The sequence below is a fragment of the Camelina sativa genome, chromosome 1 (genome assembly GCF_000633955.1).
Source record: "Camelina sativa cultivar DH55 chromosome 1, Cs, whole genome shotgun sequence".
NCBI classification, from domain to species: domain Eukaryota; kingdom Viridiplantae; phylum Streptophyta; class Magnoliopsida; order Brassicales; family Brassicaceae; genus Camelina; species Camelina sativa.
The window spans coordinates 11,928,084-11,947,662 of record NC_025685.1 but is presented as its reverse complement, the minus strand read 5'-3'; the positions used below and the strand labels follow the sequence as shown (position 1 = coordinate 11,947,662).

The 19,579-nt window shown below is 35.3% G+C and overlaps 1 pseudogene; it reads right to left on the bottom strand.

Moving 5' to 3' along the window:
• On the bottom strand, nt 9,239-11,180 carry LOC109125886 (annotated as a pseudogene).

The window sequence follows — 19,579 nt, the reverse complement described above, 5'->3', positions numbered from 1 at the left end:
AACAACATGACTTACCTGGATAATAGCTAGGAGAGAGCCTCCTTATCTCTCTCAATCCACCACCAAGTAATCACATCCTTCTCCACACACATATAGATGATAGATCTCCCTTCTCCTTCTCTTAACCCTCCTCAAGGCTCTCTTTTCATTCAACATCAATGATACTAGGATTTTTGTATGTCCTAGAAGGTTCAATTAACCTTACGTAGTTGTAGTACTTAAGGTGTCAATCCAAATGGGATGTTGCTAGCAATCAAGATGCAATCAAGATATCACAAGTCAAGTAAATTCAAAGAGAGTGTTTATGTCTAACAATCCTAGAATGATGAAAGTACAAAAAGGAAATGGACTATAGAACTAGAAATGAAAATGCATGACAAGAAGCGAACATGAATAAGTAAAAAACGAAACGATTCTAAGCATGAACGAAATAGCAAGAATCAAAACAGTCTCAGGAATGCAATATCAATCAGAAATATAGAAGTCCTAAGGATGGAAATAATTGATATCGGCGGATTCTCCTAGTATATAGAGTGTTTAACATGCCACAAACAAACTAGCCCTAGACAATGAACATCACGACTTAGCTAATCCAATCTCTTGACAGAAGCTACTCAGACTCAAACACTTCCAAACCTAGCTCTCGCTAAAGAAACATGGTTGAGCAGGCATGACGAACCATTTCATTCACGTCAACAAACACCCTAGACAACTAATCTCTTAGGCTAGGAATGTAAGTCTCTGGCACTAGTTGGTCAGACATTTCATCAAACACCTTTTTTGGTGTGGAAATGTTTAAAACCTAGTTCCAATTGATCATAGGGAATCTAGTGTTTATAACTCTAGTTCAGACTGGAATCATACAAATCTAACTTAAACACCCTACACACTAAGATCTCCACCTAATCTATCCCATCCTCAAGAACTATCACACTACTCGGATCTAGAAATCATCATCAATGATACAAAATCAGAAAGCATTGAATTAAGCATCATGAGATAGATAAAAATGAGATGAACAACTTTGTATAAAAAATCCAATGCAAAAACTCAATAAAATCAAAGCTATCTGGATTACAAGATCAGAGAATGTTTTAGGTGGCTAGTAAACCTTAAGAAAAAGCGAGATGTCTCGGGTAAAGGCTTAACAAAATGTATTTATAGTAAAACATGGAAAGCCCTAAAACATAAAACGACAAGATAGGAGGTCGGTTCAGAAACTCTTCTTGGACGCGTCTTCAGAACAAAACCAGGACATCGGTTTAATAGCGTCTATCGAGTCGTGTCATGAGAGTGTCGATCGAGTCGGGTCTAGGATGTTTGATCGAATGGCGGCTTGAGAACATCGATCGAGTGGCAGCTTGAAATGTGTCATCTGGGAGCTGCTGATCGAGTCGCGTCTTGAGGGTCCTCAGTAGGCTCAAGAGCCCTCCTGAGACGTCTTGGTCGAGTCGCTGCTAACATGTCTGATCGAGTGGGAGCTCTCCTTTGCGTGCGGGTCGAGTCGGAATTCAGAGCGTACATGCATCCATTAAAACGGTTTAACTTTTGAACCACGTCTCCGATGGGCTTGAAATCAATGGCATTGGAAAGATGACTCAATTCTCTACAACTTTGATGAAGACGTCAAGAGCTTAATCCCAAATTAAAATTTTCACTCGACTCGATCAAAGACGTAGAAGGTTGGATCAAGGACAAAGAGACTAAAAACAACACCAAACAATGAGTTAAAACAACAAAATGAATGACAAATGTATGATGAAAGAGTGTAAAATATATACATATCAATCAAACTCACCGTTTCTACTTCTCTCTAGAAGCGACGACAACTCTCCCCCCCATTAAGAAAAGAGGCTGTCGAGCCTTTAAAAGACTTAGGGTTTTCTCTCCAAATCCAAACCAAGTTAAATCGAACAATTTCAAAACAAACCGAACGACCCTAATTTAGTGGTGTCAACCGATACACTCCTTGTTGTCGATCGACACCAATCCTAAATTTGGGTTCGAGTTGGTACAGAACTTTTGATTCGGGGAGATATAAGTTGAGAGACATTGTTTTAGGGACATATGAGATGAGGTCAAAGTTCTGGCTGCAACTGAAAAGATATGATAGTTTTGGTGGGGATATATAATGTTTTCCCCAGTTCTCAGACTTGTTTGATTGGGCTGATGTGAGGGAAGTGAGAGAAAAAAATTGTAGATCAAATATGATTGAGGTGGCGAAGGAATTAATTACACGACGGCTTTAAGAGTTCTTCTTGGCGGTAACACGTTCAACTGCCGGACTCACCACCGTCCGGTAGCTAATGTCAACTTACCCTTTGTCCATGACAGAATAATCGCTGGTCAGGCAATTTCTGCTCCGGGTAATAAAGTAAAAGAAGCAAATGAAAACCGAAGGTTCGTACATATGTCAAAAGAGAATTGAATCTGAATGAGAAAAAGGCTTTTCTCAAGAGCTTTTGATTATTGTATTGGTATTAAAAGTCTCCCCAATGTGGTGATGAATAAAAACTTGATTTTCGTAGCACAAGTACCTTTTATTTTAGAACTTTTTAATTCCTATAATTTTTTTAATAATATTTATTTTCGTAATGTCAAAATATTATCAATATGTTTGACATATGTTGCGATTACAGGAATTACTAACTTTCAAAACTAAACTTTGTATAATAAAGTTTTTAAGAAAAATTTACCTTCCCATTCAAATATACTAAGACTCAGACCTCCCACGATATCGCGAAGGAAGTATTTTAGAAAAAGTTAATAAATTTGAAATTTTAAATTATACAATATGAAATCATTTGAATGTAATAGAATAGTTTGAATATATAAACATTCAACAGAAGTTACTAAAAGCACAACCATCCAAATGAAAACTTAGAAACAAAATATATTATGTAGAATAGACGTAAATTTGCAAAAAAACATTTTCTAAAGATATATAATGACAAAGTGACAAAGTGATATATAATGATATATTATAAATATATAAGATATTTTATGAAGAATTATGGTAAATAGATACAATTAAAAAAAATCATAATGACAAAGTGATCTTAACTGAGAATATTTGAACTAATGGTTGTAATGAGTAAATGTAATTTTTATCAAATAATTATAATTAAAATGTATTTAATAACAGTGAAACTATATCAAAGAAATATTGAAATTAAAATACAAAACTTTCAAAAACATGGTAAAATAAAATTTAAATAGTTAAATAGTTATTAACGATAAGTTATGATAATTAGACGCAACTGTAAATTTTATAGTAAGTTTTATTAAATTTCTATATTGCTATAATCATTTCTAAAATTTTAGTTAGATTATTGTATAACATTTAATATCTAATATTAAATGTTATATTATAGAAAGTTGCAACAAACTATGATTTGTTATTTATTGATGAAGATACAATAATATAGAAAGTTGAAAAACATGACTATTTAAATAGACACACCTATTAGAACGAAAAAATGTGATGATGAAATATGAATAAAATATAGTGCAAAAAGACACAATTCTATAATGAACAGATACAACTGTTTGAGTTAAAAAAAAACAAATACATTTTTTTTCACCAAAAAATACTAACAAAGTTGCAACTGTTGTTCTCATGTATTCAAATTGTTATTATTACTTTTAAATATTAAATACTAAAATATTGTTTTAATGAAAAGTTACGACAAATAGATGCAACTATAAATTCAAGTTGTATTAAATTTCTATATTGCTATAATCATTTCTAAAATTCTATTTTGCTATTAGATATTAATATTCAATTATCTAGATTCAACATAAAATGAAAATTTTGTTTCAACGAACTTGTTGGTTACTGATGAAAAGACAAATATAAAGAGAGTTCAGAAGACATGTCTATTTAAATAGACACACGCCAATGACGTCCTACACCTCTTAGAATGAAAGTTGTGATAAAAAAAATATCAATAAAATATAGTGAAAAGATACAACTCTATAATAAACATATACAACTGCTTGAATTTTTTAAAAAGCATATAAAAAAAATATTACGTAAAGGTACTACAAAAAATCACAATTGTCTGCACTTTATTGTACCTAATAATCCATATAAACTGCTTTTAAATAGAAGACATCTTTATTACCATATTCAAAAGATCAAATTCAAAAACTCACTATATACATCTAACTGTTGGAAAAAAACTTTAACAATTTTTATTAAATTTTTATATTTAAAATAAACTAAAAGTTGTAAATTAGATTCATCATTCCAAAAATCTTTTGTTAAATCAAGAATTGGAGGATTTTCTTTACTTTTAAAAGAATGAATGCTACAAAATAATATAGAAAGCCGTAAAAACTGTTGAGATTGAAAATTTATATTGTTTTGTGTCATTGCATGAAAATGAAAACAGTTCAAACAAACAAATATATATAGATTTCAAAAGATATGAATGTCCCAATAAACACAACTCTACAGTGAACAGTTGTAACTTTTCATAAATAATAGTTTTAATGAACCATCACGACTTTTCGGAAAATATCCAAAAGGTACGAAAACACAACTGTTGGTCGCATTTATTCAGATTGTTATTATATATAGATTTCCAATCAAACAAAGTTAAAAACAATGTTTTTGAATAAAATATTTAAATATGAAGCGATCTTTGATTAAATAGAAGTGAGTACAAAATTTAGAATTAATAAGTAAAAGTATATTTTCCTTAATCCTTTTTTTCTATTTTTTTTAATAATTAATCACTTAAAATTAAAAATCAGTAAATAATATTATAATTTCGAATTTTATGAAATATATATATGTATATATATATATATATAATCTCCTTATCATTATTTTAAAAAACTTTGTTTTCTAAATTCTGAAATTTTTTATAATTATATTTTTACTTTATTAATATTTTTAAAACAAATATTTTTTTTGTTGTAATCAAAATTTTCCTATTAAATATTTACACATGTCAAAATCTCAAATTGATAACTTGACACATGTCAAAATCTTATTAATGACTAACTTTCAAAACCCAACTTTATAGAATAAGATATATACAACTATTAAGACATTGAGAATTGTTCTTAAACCAATTCAAATATCGAGATATTATGAACCATATAGATATGTAAGTTGCAACATATTTTGAATTAAAATCAGAACTACAAATAAATTGATTTCTCATATTTGTTTATTCAATCATTTTATAAGTATTATGCATAAATACTAAATATTTGTGTACTTATTCTTGACATGATTTCATAATATATAATAAAAACATATATATATATATATATATATGTTCTTTGATTGGTGTTCTTCCAATTCATCTCATGATTTGAAACCGGTAAACATCTAACAATCGTTTTTTTGAGATTTTAATAGATCTCTTTATATTTTTCTTCAATTTGTTACCCAAATAACCTCCTCTAAAATGGATTAAACATGAATGTTTATATATACTTCCTCTAATAGATAATATTGTTGGAGAATATAAAAATCTATTTAAATAATTCATTTGATATCTATATATTATTTTCTATGATGTATAAAAATATTATATCACGAAATAGTTAATTATAGAAATAAATAATTATTGTGACAAATGTTATGATGTCTGATTAAATTTACAAAAAAAATAAGTTGAGGATAATGATAGAAGAGATTTTCAATCCTACTGGTAACCATTAGAAAAACAAAAAGAAAAGGAATAAAAAGAACAATGTGGAATGGAATAATCAGTTTTTGAGGAATGAAAAGAAAATCTGTAGAGAATGAACAAAATAGTAAATTGTAACCAAACAATAAAAATGTTTTTAAAATACATTAAATATTAAATAAATTAAATTTCAATGATATTATTTTAATGTATATCTAATCGATTTTACATTTGATTTTAAAATAAAATTTGTAAATTAAATTTTAGATATATCATATTAAATATTAATAATTAATATTAACATATAATAAACTTTTAAGAGTAATTTAAATTTGTTTTACTATTCATACAGTTTTCAAATAGAGCCTTAAGTTTAGTTTAACATAAAATTTCTATCAAAAATATTTTTTCTGTTAATACATTGCGAAAATATGAAAGTTTTCTATTAAAAATTGAAATTTTTTTAATAAACTGATTTTTTTATTTATTTTAAAGTAAAAAAAACGAATTTTTATATTTGTTCTTTTTTTTTTGTTACATTTGTTCCTTATCAATTTTGGGGAGGAACATTTTTGTTCTATTGTTCCTTATTTTTTGAAAAATGTAGAGGAATGTAGGGGAAAAAATATTACTTTCAAATGGTAAAAAAATTGAGGAATAGAGAAGAATGTGATATTCCTCCTCATTCTTTTCCTAAATTTTGGTCACCAATTGAAGCTATATCATTACAGAAAAATATGTAGTCAAAGTAAGATATCACACATGTGATTAACATAAAATGATATTCATGACTTTACTTATGTGGATGAATGTAAAAAAACATGTTTTTCAAAAGGAAAGCAATGAAGGATGGGCATGTTTGACAGATTAATAGTTTTTGTAAAATATGATATATTTTTAATACATCTAAATACATATAATGGATATTAATAGATATTTTTTTGTTAAAAAAAATAGTAAATTTATGAGACATAAAATAAGCAAGAACAAATTGTTACATAAAATTTTACTTTAAATATCCAAAGTTAAGATATATATTTTCATAAAACAAAAGATTCAACCAAGAATATGAAGGTAACTTTGTGTTTATCTCTCTGTTCAATTTTCATAGCTTTCGCAAGTCTGATGAACCCAAATCCCCACCATTTCAGGTTAACTCAGAGCAGGATGTTATGCCAATTGCAGCAAAAATAAGCTTGCACCCAGATAATCATCACATTCCGGTTAGTATGATTCATAATTTTTTGGTTGAGGTTTCTTTTATTTATGAGTTCAAGTTTGAATCTTTATGGATGTTTTGTGAATTTAAATACTTTGCTTGAATTGGTTCATAGGCTTATAAGGTTTAGTTTTTGTTTCTCCCTGATGGGATAGGTTTCATTGTTTCATAGACGTTTCTGTTGTCTGTAGTGAAATGATTATAGTCTACTCTTATGTTCTGTTTGTTTGATTTTTTTCAGGGGAATGGATATGGAGTTCCTATTGGTGTATGAGCCAACAGTCTATGTTGGGCTTTGTTATGTCGGTTATTATAAACTCTAAGATTGTTATAAATCCTAAGACCTAGTTTTATATAAACCATTGTATCATTGATTAAGAGAGACAACAAAATAGTAAAGAATTTCTCCCAAAACCCTTATGTAGTTTCTTTATGGTATCAGAGCAGACAATCCTTTTAAAACTTCTGCGTTAGTATTTTTGTGATCCCAATGATTATGGGATGTGAAGACGATGGTGGTGATGAAGACGAACCAGACGATTTCAAAGACGTAAACGTCCGTAATCTAAGTAGTGAAGATTACGTGATTTTGTTTTCTTTTCTTAATTACTTGGGTATTATTTGATTTTTTATTATAAAGAAAAAATAAAATAAAAATAGCAAATATGGTTACGTCATGGGAGAATTTGGTTATGTGTCTCGTCGTTTGTATCTCCGATCTAGCAGCTTGTTAGAGGGAGATTGTTTTGTTTTTGTTTTTGTTTTTTTTTTTTTGTTGCGATAATTCATGGGAGTTTTCTTTTATTTAAACTATTGATTATGGTTTACAGGGTTATTGGGTTAGGATTTACATGGGTTTGAGTTATGAATTTTTCTAAGTTTTTATTTGGTAATAGTTTTACCATTACGGGGGAGTTGTTTGGAACACTCATGTTTTTAGGTCAATTTCTTTTATGTCTGATTTGTGGACTGTCCGAGATTAGGACAATTATGTGTGGAGATTGCAGGATTTGCACCCACGTGATGTTGTTATTCCCTTTTACCAAAGACTAAAGAGTATTCTGCTTTTCTATTGCAAAGTTTGCGTTTTGCGCTTCACGTTTGTCGTGCGGGGGAGTATTGGTGTATGGGCCGACAGTTCATGTTGGGCTTTGTTATGTCGGTTATTATAAACCCTAATATTGTTATAAACCCTATAAATGTTTTCTTGACATTTTTACCGGCCTTTAACAAGATCACTGCAACATTGCGTTGTATTTTGTGGAGGCTTCAAAGTTTAAGTGATCTCCGTCTAACAAATATACAGGTCTGGTCAGACTGTCGGTCCATACACCAATAGTTCCTTATCGGATTTCAACTCTGTACCAAGAGAAGCTTGCAGTGCTGATGAGTAACTTGGGACTGTATAATTCCAAGCTTTTTTCTGTGTTTGAGAAAAGTCAGTTATATGTAAATTCGTACTTTTGTTTATGATTGAGTCTGTAGTTTCTGTCTCTCTAAAAACTACGTGATTCTCTTTTTCCAAAAACAGATGTGCAAGAGATGCTAAAGCTGATTCTCATACGTGGAACATGCAGCCAGCATTAGAAACTACACCAGCTGATTCACCCATTCTCCGACGTTTTTCCTCTTTCGCTCTACACGTCGCTCGTTAATTGTTTTCCTAATTGTGTGTAAAAGTTCTTCTTTTCGTCAAAGATACTAAATAAGATTTGACCTACATAAGCTTTATATATATATATATAGGTTTCCCAATATTCTAACTTTACTGATGTCACTGCACTTAACCATATTTTAGGCCTTGTTTAGTTTATTTTTTGCATCATATAGAAATGATTCTTTAGATTTTATAGCAATTTCTGTCTAAATATGCACTTATGATATTTAGAAGCATGTATTGCATACATTTGTGCATTTAGAGTATTATTAGGTGTTATGGAGCTTTAAAAGACTAAGAAAGGACTTGGTGTTATTTCTGCAGTGAAAGCTTTTTTAGTTATCTCGGATAACTAGCTATCAACCTTGAATTATTCCTTGATAAAGAGAAGAGAAACACCTCTGTAGTCTTGTCTAATGAACACACGATCACCTATTCAACTTATCTTATGCCAAACTTTAACTCTCTAAGCATGTTTGCTAACTTAAACGCAGCCTGCTCTGTTTTGCATCGGTCAGTATAATAGGACAAGGCAATTACGTAACTCAAGGCAGTGAAACGAGGGTCAAATATGGGAAACAAAAAGAAGGCTGAGAAACAAATTAATGGACTAATAAATCTTGTTCAAAGATGAAAACAAACCAGTAAATATGCAAGAAATAAATCATAAGTTATTGTAAAAAAAAAAAAAAAAGACTAATTAGTAAGTTGCACTAAACTTGGAACATAAGAGCACACAAGTGGATAACAACGTTTGTACTGAGAATCTCCAAGAGATGCTTTTTTGAGGGATCCATCCACTCCAAGGATGTAAGCTAAGTTGCGAATGGGGTTTACATAATAACCATTCTCGTCTTGAACGACTTTATCAAAAACCACAGCGACTTTCTCCTCCTCGTCAATGAAGAAACTCACAGCTGTGACCGGAAACTGAAAGCCAAAGAAAGTGAGTGGTGTCATATTGAGAGCTAAGAAACACTTGGTGCTCCAGGACACGGCGTTGGGCTCAATCTTAGTAGTTATCCATATCTCCAACATTGATGTGTCCCATCGCTGGAATAAAACCGCAAGCTGCTCCTCTCTAACACTTAATAGAGTGGCAGTATCTTCAACAAACCACTCAAAAGGAAGAGGGAAAAGCGGCCCAAATACCTCTCTTGTGAAATCAAAACAAACCAAGAAAGCCTCCTCTTCCACACCTTCTCTTCTTTCTGAAGGCTTCTCTTTAGCAAACCAGTAAGTATTTCCCTTGAGGGAGACTCCACGGTCATAATAATCTACCTTCCCGTCTGGAGAGACATCAAGTACCCTCCATGAAGCAGAGTTAAAGTCGTAGATATTGGTCTCAACAAAGGTTTTGGGGCAAAATACATTAATAAATCTCAAGATTTTGTAGCTGCGGCTCTATTGTCGTATCCAAGAGCATACGAATAAAAGTTCAATCTGGAGAAAGTATGTGTCGGAACGATCCACTGGGTTTGACCTAAATACGGGTTCCAAACCACGAGCTTAGTGTGGTCCTTGGTGATGCATAACAACAAACCGTCGCAGTGAAAGACTTGAGATACATGGACTTCATATGAATTGTCTAGGCTAATAAGTTTACCTTCATGCTCTATACATGATGATGATTCAGCCTTGTCGTCGTGAAGATTGATGCTCGTCAAATAAACCTTAAAATCCATCATCAAGACCACTATAGACTTCTTTGCGTTCTTTGCTTTCGCTACTCCAAGGTGCAACTTTCCAAATTTCCTACATTTGGATAAAGTGTTCCAACGTCCACAATGAGAGCAGATGGAAGAGCGAGACCTGATACTTGAGATTCCAATCTTCCTCCACTTTGTATCTCTGTTCGGGAAGAAGGAAGTACACTCTGTTCCGTTTGAGTCGTGAACCCCACGACCTCGTTACGCTGCTCATGAACCCGAGCAGAAGCTAAACGCTGTTCTTCCCTAATAACTCGGGAATATATTTCCCCAAGAGAAGGCAATGGATCCATTGCGACAAGATTGGTACTAAGACCTCCAAAGCGAGAATCGTCGAGACCCAAAATAAATTGATGGATCTTCTCCTCCTCTCTCTCTTTAGCAGGTTCAAGAGTAGCACCACACGTACACAAACCACACTTACAAACTGTCAAGGGTTTGTAAGTCTGTAGTTCTTCCCAAAGATGACATAGTTTGCCGTAGTAATCGATGACGGGTTGTCCAGTTTGTTGACACGCTGCAATTTGAGCCTTGATTTGATGTACTCGCACCTTGTTTCCCACTGAGAAACGTTGCTTCAAATCAAGCCATAGGGCACGAGCATCAGATATGAACGTAACGGTGGACTTCACTTTTGGTTCGATGGAAGTACGGATCCAACCAACAATCATTGAGTTCACCGTCTGCCAATTCTCAAAGTTAGGATCAGCAATGGAAGGTTTTGAGATTGTTCCATTGATAAAGCCTGTTTTGCGTTTAGCTTGTAGAGCATTAGACATCTCCGTAGCCCATTCATTATAATTTTCACCATTCAACAACACAGACGAGATCATGGAACCGGGATTGTCGGAGCTGGACAGAAGATAGGGAGACACCACCGGTGGCTCCGGCTGTTGACCAACAGCTTTTTTGGTTGCAGAAGAAACATCTTCGACTTCAGACATGGTTTCTTGTCACGCAAGAAACAAACTTAAACAAAGAAAAGAATTGAAACTATCGATTCAGAAAAAGAATTTAGAGAATTTTTGTGATCTTAGCTCTGATATCATGTAGAATTAGATATCAAACTGGCTTAACTTTATTGAATAACAATGACGTGATATTTATACAGACCGGACTCGACATAAGATAGACTCTAAGTCCTAATATATCGGGACGTAAGACATATCACAATTGGACTTTAAACACAACACATATTGATACGTTACTATCCCATAATATTCTCCGTAATACTCCTCTAACGAGACGCCCCATATTTTTTTTTGGAGTATGTTTGTTAATTTGCAGATTGCACTGCCCGATGATCAAAACTAACCAGCAAAGACAGACAGTCGATTATATAGCAACACTTAATTATCTACTTTAATCTTTGCATTAACTTACTTCAACCACTAACTACTACGTACTCTACTACTCACTGCATTCAATTCCCTAAATCCTTTTGCACATGTTTTCTAGTAACAAATCTCACTAATAATAAAATACAACCTATATTGAGGAAAAAAAATACGAAACCCACTTAATATGTATATCTAACAAGTAGGCTTGTAACCGTTTTACCCAAATTACCTTGCACTATCTGACGCATTAACGGTTTGAGGATCTCGTAACAGTCTGTAAATATGATGAGTAAAATACTCATAAGTAAATCTAAAAAAAACAAAACAATTGATCATGAGTTAAATAATACGTCAGTTTTGTTGTAAACTAGAGAATTTAGGAAGTGAAATCTCTTAGTCTTATTGATTAATGTCGAGGTTACAAGTATATATAATAGGAGTACAAGGGCTAAAGCCCATAAAGCAATAGAGTACATAACATAGGCCATGGGCCGCGAAGCAATGGCCATGGGCCGTAAAGCTATGGCCGATGGGCCGTACATGTGCGGACAGTGAATGGGCCGTAAGGCCATGTCCTAACGGACTGTGAGCGGGCCGGTCTATGGAGTCCACAAGTGTTTTACAACACTCCCCCTTGGACGAGATAACCGTGCCATGTTGGATGGGATCGCTGCAATGTGCTTAGGGGATGCTGCCTCATTAAAACCTTACCAGGAAAACCCAATGGGACAAAACCTTGGTGAAGGAAAAAGAGTACAGCACACATTGCTCCCCCTGATCCAAACATCACTCCAAGTCCTGAAGTCTCCGCATCCCAATCTTGTGCGTGAGCTTCCTGAACGTCGATGTCGGCAATGCTTTGGTGAAGAGATCGGCTGAGTTGTCGCAGGACTGTACTTGCACCACTTGAACTTCTCCGGCCTTTTGTAGTTCATGTGTGAAGAAGAACTTCGGCAGTATGTGCTTCGTCCGATCTCCCTTGATGTATCCTTCCTTGAGCTGTGCGATGCAAGCCGTATTGTCCTCGTAGATGACGGTTGCTTCCTTGCTGTCTTCTAAGCCGCTATCCGTCCGAATATGCTGAGTCATGGACCGCAACCAAACACACTCACGGCTGGCTTCATGGATGGCTAGGATCTCCGCGTGATTTGACGATGTGGCCACAAGAGTCTGCTTCATCGAACGCCAAGAGATCGCCGTACCACCGTGCGTAAACACATAACCTGTTTGTGACTTACCGTTGTGTGGATCGGATAGATAACCTGCATCAGCAAAACCAACTAGACCTTCTTGGTTATGGTTAGTATAAAATAAACCAAAATCAACCGTCCCTCGCAGGTACCGCAGGACGTGTTTAATACCATTCCAGTGCCGTATAGTCGGACAAGAACTATATCTTGCTAGGAGGTTCACAGCAAAGCATATGTCCGGCCTAGTGTGACTAGCCAGGAACATTAACGCTCCTATAGCACTGAGGTAAGGCACTTCAGGTCCAAGAATTTCTTCATTGGCCTTCTTAGGAGCAAATGGATCTTTATCCAAGTCTAAGCTTCTAACAACCATTGGGCTAGTCAATGGGTGAGCTTGCTCCATATTAAATCTCTTGAGTACTTTTTCTGTGTATGCCTTTTGATGCACAAGGATCCCATTATTTCTGTACTCAAGCTGCAATCCCAAACAGAATTTTGTTTTGCCTAGGTCTTTCATCTCAAATTCTTTCTTGAGGTATTCTACAGTTTGGGCGATTTCCCCAGAGGTACCGAGGATGTTTAAATCATCCACGTAGACTGCTATTATCACAAATCCTTTGTTTGCAAACTTCTTTATGAATATACATGGACTGATTGGGTCGTTCTTATAGCCTTTCTTAGCTAAATAATCACTTAGTCGGTTATACCACATTCGACCACTTTGTTTCAGTCCATAAAGCGATTTGTCTAGCCTTATGCAGTATTGGTCTCGAGAACCACTTTTACCTTTATGTTCTATACCCTCTGGTAATCTCATATAAATCTCATTATCCAGTGGACCATATAAATAGGCGGTTACAACATCCATTAACCGTAAATCCAAATTTTCTCTTATGGCCAGACTTATTAGATATCTAAAAGTCGTTGCATCCATCACAGGGGAGTATGTCTCCTCATAATCTATGCCGGGTCTTTGAGAGAATCCTTGTGCTACAAGCCGTGCTTTGTATCTCACTATCTCATTTTTCTCATTTCTCTTTCTTACAAAGACCCACTTGTGTCCAACTGGTTTAATGGTAGGTGTCGTCCTTAAGATCGGACCAAACACACTTCTCTTCTTTAAAGAGTTTAACTCCACATCAATGGCTTCTTTCCATTTAAGCCAATCTTTACTTTGAGTGCACTCTAATATGGATGTGGGTTCTAGATCCTCATTTATCTCAAGTGCTACCTTGTTTATAAATATTTCATCAATGTCGACATTTTTCCGGTTCCATTTTATTCCAGACATTATGTAATTGATTGATACTTCATTGTTATCAATTACTTCAGGTTCATGAGGTTCAGCATCCTGAACTTCACCTGGTACATTAACTATTTCCGCGGCCATGTCTGGTTTTTCTATAATTCCCTGAACCTCGGTCTGTTTTGCACCTTTAGACTTTCGAGGATTTTTATCTTTGGAACCTAACGGTCTACCTCGTTTCAAACGTGGTTTAGACTCTGTAGCAACTTGTTTATTGTGTTCCTTTTGAACATCAATACGTACTGGTGCATTGCAAGCTGGTATGTACGATTTTGTTACTCTCTTTGGGTCAGCAAAGGAATCTGGCAATTGATTAGCTAGCTGTTGTAAATGTATAATCTTTTGAACCTCTGCATCACATGCTAGAGTTCGAGGATCTTGCCAATTTAAGGATGTTTGATTCCATGTTAATTCCTTGACCAGCTTGCTGGTCTCACCACCTAACATAGGGAATTCGGACTCAACGAATTGACAGTCCGCGTATCTGGCCTTAAATAGATCTCCTGTCAATGGCTCAAGATACTTTATTATGGTGGGAGACTCATATCCCACATATATTCCCATCCTCCTTTGAGGTCCCATCTTAGTTCTCTGTGGTGGAGCAACGGGTGTATAAACGGCACAACCAAATGTTTTGAGATGGGATAAGTCTGGCTCTTGACCCGATAATAATTGGGATGGTGAATATATGTGTTCACTAGATGGCCTGATGCGTATGAGTTCTGCTGCATGTAAGACCGCGTGTCCCCAAGCCGACACAGGAAGCTTCGATCTCATTAACAATGGTCGAGCTATTAATTGTATACGTTTAATGAAGGATTCAGCTAATCCGTTTTGTGTATGGACATGTGCCACAGGATGTTCCACACTCACCCCCATGGACATACAATAATCATTAAACGCTTGGGATGTAAATTCACCAGCATTATCTAGACGTATCGTCTTTAGTGGAAAGTCTGGAAAGTGTGCTCTTAATCTTATGATTTGAGCCAACAGCCTAGCAAATGCTAGGTTCCTTGTGGATAACAAGCAAACGTGAGACCATCTGGTTGATGCATCGATCATAACCATAAAATATCTAAACGACCCACATGGTGGGTGTATTGGTCCACATATATCACCTTGTATCCTTTCCAGAAAATGCAAAGTCTCTTTTGTGACTTTTACTGGTGATGGTCTTGTAATGAGTTTCCCTTGTGCACATGCTACACAAGTGAGATTTTTAGGGAAAACTCTTTTCTCTTTAAGGTTGTGCCCTTTTGAACTCTTAATTACTTTACGCATCATGTTCGAACCCGGGTGGCCTAACCGGTCATGCCATAGAGTGAATTGTTCAGTGAACATTTTGTGCTTAGCCATGTTAGCTTCTATCATGTTTATCTTAGCATGGTATAAACCAGTGGCTAGTGCGGGTATAGTCTCTCGGACCTTCTTTTGGCCGTTTACATTTTCAGTAATGTATAGGAATTCTTTAGTTCCTTCACCCTTGGTTTCAACATGATAGCCATTTAATCTTATATCTTTAAAGCTCAATAAGTTTCTCTTAGAGCTGGGTGAGTATAGGGCATCACTTAGTTCAATGTGTGTGCCGTTAGGCAACAAAATGTGAGCCTGGCCGTAGCCTTCTATCATGTTGGCTATACCCGCAATTGTACTAACATTTGCACTTTTCATTTTGAGATCTATGAAATATCTTTTGTCTCTTAGTATAGTGTGGCTGGATCCACTGTCCACCACTAGTTCACTCATGTCCTTGGCCATTTCTATAAATAGGACATAATTTTGTATTTTAATAGGACAATTATAAAATAAAAGAACCATTGCAATTAAATTAAATAATCATCCAATACAATAAAGGAAAATAAAGCATAAAAGCATTGAAATTAAACCGCTTTAAAACGAAAATCAATCATCATCTTGAAGGCAATCGGAAGTCTCTAGCAAGTCGTCATTCTCATGATCGAAGTCTCCTTCATCATCGATGTACGCATAGTTGGCTTCCGGATTTTTCTTTAGAACTTCTTGGTATGCATCAATGAGGTGTTTGGGAGTTCTACAAGTCTTGGACCAGTGGTTTGACATACCACATCTGTGGCAGACCGATTTGACCTTGGTACGTGGTTTAAAGGACGTATGGCCCTTACCACCACGTCCGCGGCCTCCTCGGCCGGCCTGTCCGCCACGGCCGCCACGGCCACTACGTCCTCTGCCACCACGGCCTTGGCCGTAGTGTCTTTCTCTGTGGACATAGTTGGTCTCATGGGGCATTTTGGGCTCCTTAGGCTCCATTGTAGTTTTCTTTCCCAAATCAACCTTATTTGCTTCCGGTAATGGGGCTGTACCGGGAGGTCTCATAGCACTGTTCATCAGCAGCAACTCATCATTCTGCTCAGCTAGCAGTAAACATTCAATGAGTGCCCCATAATCGGCAAAGCCTTGGTGCCGATACTGTTGCTGAAGAACTCTATTGTTAGGGCTGAAAGTAGACAAAGTCTTTTCTATCAGCTCCCTTTCAGTCACCTCTTTTTCACATAACCTAAGGAGTGAGACAATCCTAAAAAGCTCAGAGTTATACTCCTCCACGGATTTGTAATCCTGGATCCTTAGGTTCTTCCAATCAAACTCGGCCTTTGGAAGGAGCACCGTCTTTTGGTGCCCGTAACGGCGTTTAAGCTGTGTCCAAAGGGCGAGTGGATTGTCTATAAAGAGGTACTGGCTCTTGAGACTCTCTGCAATGTGATGGTGCATATGTTGGAGACACTTATTCTTTTTCTTATCAGTGCTCTCAACTTCCTCATCAATGCAACCAGCTAGGCCATTGGACCTTAGGTGGATTTCGGTGTCTTTGACCCATTCCAAGTAGTTCTTTCCAGAAGCTTGCAAGATGGGATAGTCAAGGCTTTTGAGGTTTGCCATCTGCATATAATATAGACAACCGATAGTTAGCATGCGATATTTGAGACCGAATCATGCAACAAACATTTATTCAGGTCATGCGGTATTTGAGACCGAAACATGCCTTGGGCCATGCGGTATTTGAGACCGAACATGTCCTTGCCCATTATAGATTTTGTATGGTTTAACTTCATGCATGCAAAGACAACAAAATCAAATATGTATGCATGCAATAATTTCCTTATTTCTAGATAGGATTTCCCTTTTTTTTCTTAAATTTCCTTTTAGTCTAGGATTTAGTAAATTTGTTTTAAGAGTTTTAGATGATTAGGAACTTGTCCTAACCAATATTTAATTTCTGATTTCATGTTTTAATTTTATAGAAACTTAACAAAAGTTTTTAATTTAATCGGACATACTCTTAGAACATTAAAGTTAATTTTATTTAAGTTTTAGGATAATGATTAAAAGTTTATGGAAGTTATCCTAATAATCCTAGAACATGATTCATGCTCGATTTTTATGTTTTCATGGCCGAAAATTTGCAGGAAATTTATGTTCAAATTTATGCTTAAGGAATCCTAAGAATTAGTTCATGCAGCCGATTTTTCTAACATCCTATACATGATCCAATTTTTAGTTATGATGCATGAATGATCCAAGTTTTAAATCCTAGAACAGTTTAGCAATATTCGATTTTAACAAGTTCATGTTCTAGGCTCTTATGCAACAAACAATCCAAACAACCAAATTCGATTTCATGTTTGACAAAGTTTGGTGCAATTTACAAACAACCTAACAGCCCTATGCAATCCGATTTTAAGATTTACATGGATATAACTTTAAGGTTTGTTTGTTTATGTACTTGGAAGTATTAGGGTTTAATAGTTCATTAATGTTCATGTTCGATATTAGGGTTCTAAGAGGGTTCAGCCATGTTTTTACCTTTCACCGGTTTGGATCTGACTGGATATGGACCGGGAGCTAACAGACCTCGGTTTTAACTCTCTCTCGTTCACGGACCACGAACAGAATCACGAACCAGATCTCGGACAGAACCACGAACCAGATCTCGGACAGAACCACGAACCAGATCTCGGACAGAACCACGTACTGGATCACGTACAGCGTCCGCGGACAGAACAACGAACAGGTTCCGCGGATGATGAACAGCTTCCCACGAACCGCTTCGTACTTCTCTCGTCCGGTATCACGAACCACGAACAGACGAACTCACCCCCGAACACGGACCAAGATCCTCGATCAAGCTGTCGATAGAAGCTTGATCACGAGCTTAAGGTATGCTCGTGAACAAGGAGATCTTCGAACAGAAAAAGGTTTGATCTCGGATGGGAGCAAGAAAGAAAGATGGTTTAGGGTTTGTGGAAGAGAGAAGAAGATCGGCGGCTGCCTTAGGGTTTTAGGGTTTAGGAAGCGGCGGCTGCTTTTAGGGTTTAGGGTTAGAGACTATCGTGCTGATAACGTGTTGTAAACTAGAGAATTTAGGAAGTGAAATCTCTTAGTCTTATTGATTAATGTCGAGCATACATGTATATATAATAGGAGTACAAGGGCTAAAGCCCATAAAGCAATAGAGTACATAACATAGGCCATGGGCCGCGAAGCAATGGCCATGGGCCGTAAAGCTATGGCCGATGGGCCGTACATGTGCGGACAGTAAATGGGCCGTAAGGCCATGTCCTAACGGACTGTGAGCGGGCCGGTCTATGGAGTCCACAAGTGTTTTACAACAAGTTTCTTTTTGTTTGTCTATATATATCAAAATCTTTTCATCTCCTCTTTGACTTATAAATACTAAATCCAACAAAAAAATTTCTGCCAATTGTGCCACAAAACTCTGTTAGTTTTGATACAATGAAAACAAAAGAGGTTGGTTTCAAATTTTAATTTTCATGAAGGAAATTAATCGAATTGAAAATTCATAAATTTCATTTTCATTGCATTTGCATAATTGTAGAATATACTTTTTTTAATGATAATTAATGTGATCCCATTTTACCTTTTGTTTCACTTTAAGGAATGAATTTGCTATTTTTGGATTGGATCAATTTAAAAAAAAAACAAATAATAATAATAAAAAATTCTAAATATTTGCCCAAAAAAACTAAATAAAAATCTAGTGATAGCAAATAAAAAAATCTGGCTTTTAAAATGTTAAAACCAAAAGGACTAAGGTCCCAAATATTGGTTCAAAGGTTAAACGAGAGATAGTTTGGTCCAAAAGAAAAAGACAAGAGGCACACAACCGCACATGAGGAATCTGGATCGGGGACCAGACCCCAAAAGTTTGGTTTTGTCCATACCTTGTCATTTTCTTCTTCCAGATTTGGCCCAATCATTATTCTACGATAAGTTCAGAAAAAAATCATTTGAAATTTCCAATATATTTACCATTTACTGATTTGTTGTAAATACATAATGTATTTAGTTACCTCTAGATGTTTTATTTGCATGTATAGATGTCACGACTCTCACTTTTTTACATCAAGAAAATGAAATCACACTATGTATAAAATTGATTTAATTTCATAATTCATTTCGTAATTCGTAGTAAAGGAATGGACTATACCTAAATTATAATTTTTGAATAG